This window comes from Trichosurus vulpecula, chromosome 1, assembly GCF_011100635.1.
Source record: "Trichosurus vulpecula isolate mTriVul1 chromosome 1, mTriVul1.pri, whole genome shotgun sequence".
Lineage (NCBI taxonomy): Eukaryota > Metazoa > Chordata > Mammalia > Diprotodontia > Phalangeridae > Trichosurus > Trichosurus vulpecula.
The window spans coordinates 242,060,829-242,067,487 of NC_050573.1; positions in this window are offsets into that span (position 1 = coordinate 242,060,829).

Genomic DNA, 6,659 nt, shown 5'->3' on the forward strand with positions numbered 1-6,659 from the left:
TACTGTCCCTGGCTGCTTCCAAATCCTTTGAGCACTTTCTCACACAGCTTTCTTGTGGGGTCCTGTAATCCTCGTGTTGTGGCATCTCAGAGATTTTCTTTTAGGTATCATAACTGATTCTCTGTGCGATCTCGGATGGGTCCTTCAATAGCTGCATTTCCTTATGTATGACATGAATCTAGGTCTTCTGTTTCTTTCAATTAAGTATTCTGAAAAGAAATGAAAGATGATCTAGCAGTTGGGCAAATCAGCTCATAGAAATGCCATGAGATGATTACATTGTTTGTTACTTGTAGTCCGGACAATGGAAAATCTTTCAGACTGATGCTGCTTTTCTTGGCTATGAACAATATTTGGTGGTCTTTAGAGGCTGAATTGGGCTTCAGCTACCAAGGTCAGAAAAGTATAGCAAATAACTTTGGATGTAGGGTTGGTTATCTTGGTGGATTTTGCTCATGTGTGGGGAGGAAAGGAAAGGAGACAATGGAATGTAAGAAGGAGAGACCTTTCTTAGTCTTGTTTCTTGGCTGGTAATCAAAATGATTTAATTGATTTAGAAGAGTCATTCTTGGATTGAGGTTAAAAAAAAACCCAAAAAATAATCCCCTTTGCAGGATAATATTACCAATTCAAGATTTTCATGAAGGGATTATCTGTATTGCAGTTAATTGGTATATTTTAAAAATCTATTTATTTTATCCTTATGCTGTTGCCCAATTGAGCTAGGACTATGATCTTATGATATAACAGTTTTTCTTGCTACCCATCTCAATCTAGCTGGGTAAATGAGAGTTTTCAACAAGGGTTTGCAAATTATTGAGTTGTCTGAATTCAAATAATACACGTATTTATTTGCAGATTATTGAGTTGTCTGATTTCAAGTAATAAATTTACTCTCCTTCCTCCACTTGAGCTAGTAAGAGTTCTTGCATATAGGAAGGTGATTCTTAAAATTTTTAACTTCATAATACTCACTAAAGGCTTCCTATAACTCTCTCTTCTTCCAATTTCATTTTAACTCAAGTAATTAAAAATATTCACTAAACACTTATTAAGTGATCAGCATTGTACTAGATTCTATGTATATGTTTGTGTGTAGAGATATAAAAGAAATCCAGCATGTTGTTTGTCTCATATGATTAAAATATTTTTTTGATAGCACACTAGGGAAGAAAGAAGATTTGGGGGGCCTGGGGTAGGATAGTAATTGCTGTAATCAATAGCTCTAGGAATGTGCCAACCTCCTGCTCACTCTTAGAGATGCCCTTCATAGAGCAGGAATTCTGCTGCTGATCTTTGGAAATTAGCCCCAATAACACAGGAGGTCTTGAGAATGGTAGAGAAATAGACAAGGACCTTGTTGCATTTAAACAGCATAGCTCTAGGGGGTAGATGTGTTTGGATGTTGTCTTCCCTTTTGTGTCTTTGTGTGTTTTCCTGGTCCCTTGAGGGTTTCCCTAAAGCATCCTGACCTACTGCTGAGCTGTCTGAGGTTTGCTCACAATTAGGGAATACTTGGTGATAATTCCATGTTCTGGAGCCAGCAGAGACTGTGTCCCTGATGCTTGCCTCTTGAGATCGCTTCTCCCATACAGTAGCACAAGCTTGAATGGCTTAGAGAATTTTAGGATCATTGGGTCCACAGGTCTAACAACAGCATGAATAAGATATAACTACACCCCTTCCTGCTTTGACTCTAGAGGGTATATAATTCAGGTAGTTCAAGCACTGGACAAAAAGGTGCTTAGAACTAAAGGGCAAGTGTGTGTGTGTGTGTGTGTGTGTGTGTGTGTGTGTGTGTGTGTGTGTGCTGGAGAAGAGCCTTTGGGCACTTCTGAGATTCCTGAAGTTGGTGGTCAGGTGGAAGGCTTCAGTTTTTCAGCCTATGTCAATACAAGATAATCTATGGCCAATATTTCTGGTATGAGACTCCCAACCATCTGGCCTGGAAGGCAAGTAACGATCTACTAAGGAACGAAGGCCTGTTAAAAGAATAAGGGAAGAACTCTGAGCCCTGAATTAAGTATCCATCATTATCACTCTTCAATCAACTAGGACCAAGGTTGAGCATGGAAAGGACAGACAGAGGTCTTTAATGATTCTGAAACTCAAGGAGCTGTATCACTTGGCTTAGCCATGAGAGTGGGGCTGTCATTTTGACAGAAGACTAGCCTATGACAGATAATTATGCTGAAAGTCTGATCTCTGAGAGTCAGTGGGCTCTAAAGACTACATCCTACTAACTGCACAGGTTGAAGGGGAAAGTGAATCTTTTATTCACTCCCTCCCACCCCAACTGAAATTCCACTTCACAAATGGAGGTACTGTGCCATAAATGGATAAAGTCATATACTTGCAGTCAGTAGAAGCCTGGGTTTGAATCCTGTGTCAGCCATGTACTAGCTGTGTGACAAAGAGCAAGTCACTTAACCTCTAGGATTCTAATTTTTGTTATCTCTAAAAAGGGTGTAATAATATCACATATGTCCATAGGTCGTTAGGAGACTGGGATATGGACTTTATCTGTGATTTCTTTTTTTTTTCCTTCTCTTCTCTTTTTCTTTTTTTGGAAGCAGTTGGGGTTAAGTGACTTGCCCAGGGTCACGGAGCTAGTCCAAGGCCAGATTTGAATTCAGATCCTCCTGACTCTAACGCTGAGCCTCTTGGCATTGTTTAAGGGAACTCTTAGATGAGGAATCTCCTTCCACCAATACAAGTCAACACCTTTTCTGCAATTTGTAATCTTAAAGCCTCGCTTGAGAGCATTGGAGTTAAATCACTTGTCTAGGTCAGGCAGTAGTATGTGTCAGAGATGGAATACTAGGTCTTCCTGGCTTCAAGGCTGGCTCTCTAGCCACTATGCCCAGCTGTCTGTCCCTCTTGAAGTTGTTGGGGATAGGGGTGGATAAAGTAGTATATAATGTATGTAAAGCGCTAAGCGAAAGCTCTTTGTAGGTGTCAGTTATGATTTTTCTTAATTGTTTCTCTCCAGGGTAAGAGCCTGTGAAGGAACAAGACTTGCATGAGGTCAAGAATAAAGATAGAGCTGACCATTACCCCCATAAGTGTAGTGGTCTGAGGGAGTAGAGAGAAACTTATCAATGAAAACCTTTAAAAATCAACTCCCCAGGGGGCAGCTGGATGGCACAGTGAGTAGAGCACTGGCTTTGGAGTCAGGGGGACCTGAGTTCAAATCTGGCCTCAGACACTTGAAACGCTTACTAGCTGTTTGACCTTGGGCAAGTCACTTAACCCCAATTCCTCCAGTTGCTGTCCCCCCTTCAAAAAAAAAGGCAAAAAAAAAAAAAGAATACAAAAAATCAACTCCTTAGATCTCATTTGGGGCATGAAGAGAAGAACAGAGAAGTTCTCTATTGGGAGAATTCCTTTTGTGTGCCCAAGGTCACATAGCTAGTGTGTCATGTGTCTGAGGTCAGTTTTGAACTCAGGTCCTCCTGACTCCAGGGCCAGTGCCCTATTCACTGTGCCACCTAGCTGCCCTAAGAGTAGCTATTAATAAAGCCCAGGCTCTGCCTCAGAACCCTGGGAGGCCAGCGGGAAAGCCAATTGACTTAACCTGGGGTAAATATAAGTATGTGAGAGTACTTGGTTAAGGGAGCACTGAAATATGTGGGAGTCAGCCAACTAGCATTTTTTAAGCACTTACTATGTGCTAAGTACCAAGAGCAACACAGGGCCTGGAGTCAGAGAGACTTGAGATCAAATCCTGCCTCAGACACTTACTAGCTGTGTGACCCTGGGCAAGTCACTTGATTGTGTTTGTCTTAGTCTCCTCATTTGTTAAATGAGCTGGAGAAAGGAATGGCAAACCACTCCAGTATCTTTGCCAAGAAAACCCCAAATGGAGTCATGAGGATGATATCAGACATGACTGAAAATGACTGAGGAACAACAAAAATTCCTCAAGAGAAGGAGTTGTTTCATTCTTTGTCTCTGTGTCTCAAAGTATGTATGAGGAACTTAATAAGTGTTTATTGATTGTTTGATTAAAGGGACAGAAAATGGAGCAGAGTCATGGTGGTGGGGTTCTTGGGTAGGAACAACTGAATGGGCAACCCCTCAGCATTCTATAGAGGTTGTCTGCAAAATGCAGCGTTTTTTTTTTTCTTTTGCCTCACACTGCAATCTGTACCTGTCTTATCCCACAGGCTTTCTTCCTAGCTCCATCCTGTGTTAGTTATGCAGTGACTCCAGGCACACTATTGAATCCCACCATGGCTTTGCTTTCTTTATCTGCAAGACGACTATCTTAATGGTTGTTTTCTTCTGGCACTGGTTTAGCTCAGAGTACACCATACCCATCCACTTCTGAGGAATAAAAAAGCATAGAAGTCCAAATATCATCATCCCCATTTTATAGAAGAGGTGGTCTGAGAATCAGGATTAACTGACTTGCTCCCAGGCAAAAGGCTAGTAAATGCCGTAATCAGAACTCCAATTCCACTACATCATGCTGCCTCCCAAAATTCGCAGATAAAAGTTTGGACCCACTGGTCAGGAGCAAAAACATTTATTCCTCATAAAGTTCACCAGCTTGTCTTAAAACTAGTGTAAGTTCGACTTTTGTAGTTAAGATCTCTAGATAGATAGAAAAAAAACATTAGTTTACTATGTACCAGGCACCGTGCTTGAAGATACAAATATAAATAAAAAAGATAGTCCCTACCCTCAAGGAGCTCACATTCTAATCTGAGAGCACAACATACGAAAGGGAGCTAGAAAGTGGGATGGGGGGCAGGGGAGCCTTAGTACTTGCCCAGGGGCATGATTACTGTCAAGGAAGTGGAAGTCCAGAGAGTGAGCAGTAGAGCCAGTAGTGAAGAGAGCATAGCCGGGGTACCTCAGCATGAAATGGTGGTGTGGGCAAGGGGCTCACCAATCATAAGACAGGTTGTGTTTCATACCTCTTTAAAAGAAAGAATGACCATCCAGATTGGGCCTGTATTTATGAAGAACATTGTTGTTTAGTCAATTATCCATGTTCAACTCTTTGTGACCCCATTTGAATTTTAGTGGAATGGTTTTCCATTTCCTTCTCCAGATCATTTTACAGATGAAGAAACTGAGGCAAACGGGGTTAAGTGACTTGCCTAGGGTTGCACAGCTAGGAAGTGTCTGAGGCCAGATTTGAACTCAAGAAGATGAGTCTTCCTGATTCCAAGTCTGCCATTCTATCCACTGCCCTATTAAGAACACAGTAAGCACTTAATAAATGCTTGCTGATTAATTGATTCCTCTCCTCTGAGCGGTTGAAAACATTGATCATTATTTACCCTGCAGCCACCATCGGTCCTCTTTGAGAATGAAGGATGAACAACAGCAACACATTAGCCAACAACATGTTGATGCCAGTGATCCAAGACAAGTACAAAGGACTCATTAAGGGAAATGCTCTCCATACCCAGACAAAGAACTGATGGACTCTGAGTGCAGATCCAAGCATATTTCCTTCACTTACTTTATTCTTCCTTGTGTTTTTTTTTAACTTTTGATCTGTTTCTTCTGCCACCACTGTGATGAATATAGAAATATGTTTTATATGATAGCACATGTATAAACTATATCAAACCGCCTACCGTTTTCAGAACAGGGGAGGAGAGGGAGGGAAGGAGAAAAATTTGTAACTCAAAATCTTGTAAAAATGAATGCTAAAAATTTTCTTGATTTGTAATCGTGAGAAAAAAGAAATTTATTTACAGTAAGTATTTAAAGCATAACGTTCTGAGGGAGCTTTACTACTGGGGCAGAGAGAAACTTATAGATGAAAACCTTTAAAAATCACCTCCCCAGATCTCATTTAGGGCATGAAGAGAAGAGCAGAGAAGTTCTCTGTTGGGACAATTCCTTTTAGGAGAGAGGTGACAGTAGCTATTAACAAAGCCCAAGCTCTGCCTCAGAACCCTGGGAGGCCAGGGTGGGGAAGCAAATTGACTTAACCTGGGGCAGATATAAGTATGTGAGGGTAAGAGTGTTTAAAGCAAAAAGAAAAAAAAACTAGAAAGTTTATAATAAATATAAAGCAATTAAAAAAACAAACAAAAAACCCCAATAACAATATGTTGATGCCCTGGCCCATTTCAGCCATGTGGACCTCCAGAATCTGCTCTGGTGTCAGATGAAACAAACCCAGCAGCTCATCAATGCTGGACTCAAAGGTAGGATGAGTGGAATCGCAGCCATTGAGAAAGGAAACATGAAAATAACATGGATTCCTCCAATGTTAGAATTGAAAAAAAAAATGGTCTTATCAGAGGACTAGAGGTGGGAGCGCTTATTCAGCAGTTTGGAGAAAGTTTTTTCTTCTAACTCGATAGAAAGGTGACTGACCTAGAGGAAGGTTTTCCTTTTTTCCATCTTTTTCTCCTGAGTGCTGAGCTCTCCTTTCAACTTTGTTTTTGCTAGATGACAGAAAAGTTTAAGTAATGCTGTGGAAAGTTAATTATTTTTAGTCAAACAGTTTGGAACTGGGCAATAAAATTCAAGCAAAGGGCCAGTTTTAAAGTCCATGGCCTTGTCTAAATTGCTAAGTGTCAATAAATAGCTTTCAAAACAGGTGGAACAATATTTGCAAGGCTACAGACAAGGCTCTCTGCTACACCTTGCTCAAGACCATTAAATTCTCAGTTCTGTAGTCAAAT